Source organism: Vespula pensylvanica, chromosome 21 (assembly GCF_014466175.1).
Source record: "Vespula pensylvanica isolate Volc-1 chromosome 21, ASM1446617v1, whole genome shotgun sequence".
NCBI lineage: Eukaryota > Metazoa > Arthropoda > Insecta > Hymenoptera > Vespidae > Vespula > Vespula pensylvanica.
The window spans coordinates 2,645,592-2,646,342 of record NC_057705.1 but is presented as its reverse complement, the minus strand read 5'-3'; positions in this window follow the sequence as shown (position 1 = coordinate 2,646,342).

Here is a 751-nt window from a genome sequence, read left to right as displayed (position 1 = left end):
ACGTCCCAACAAGACGTTTTAGAATAATTCGATCAAAACCCGAAAGTTATTATGCGTGTTCGTATATTAATGAATTTTCATTGCTTCAAGGTATAATTAAATTGTATTTTTTGAATTGATATGGTTGTTTTCTTTTCTTTCTGTCTTTTTGTTTTTTTTTTTTTTTTTTTTTTTGTATTTTTAAGAACCAACGAAATTATTCGACGTTTACGATCAATTTTCGATCGAATGTAAATCGATTAGGTTTCTCTCGGCGTTCTAAAGTTTCTCGAAATATTCGTATCGAATATCTTGCTTTTATTGTTTCCTTTTCTTTTTTTCTTTTACAAAAAAATATTTTTATATCCTGTTATTTGCATTTTGAATTCGAGATACTCCGTTATTTATATTCATCATTATGAATCTTATTATTGTATTTCATCAATGCATACCGAGTGTGAAACATGAATTTTAGAGTGCACATCATAATTGATTAGTAATTAAACCTTTTATTACTAAAGAAGTGATTAAATACGAAAGAGAGGAAAAAAGGAGGAAGAAAAAGAAGAAGAAAATTAATGTAGTCATCAATTATCATGATCAAAGTTTATCTCTATATCTCAAAATTACCTCAAAAACAAGAGTATCTCTCGCTCGAATTTTTCCATCCGTACAATCATTAACATAGCATCGTCTTGACAAATTTATTATCACATATGATTTTTTATTACCAGATTTATCGATTGTCGTTACACAATTGTGATAAAAAAAA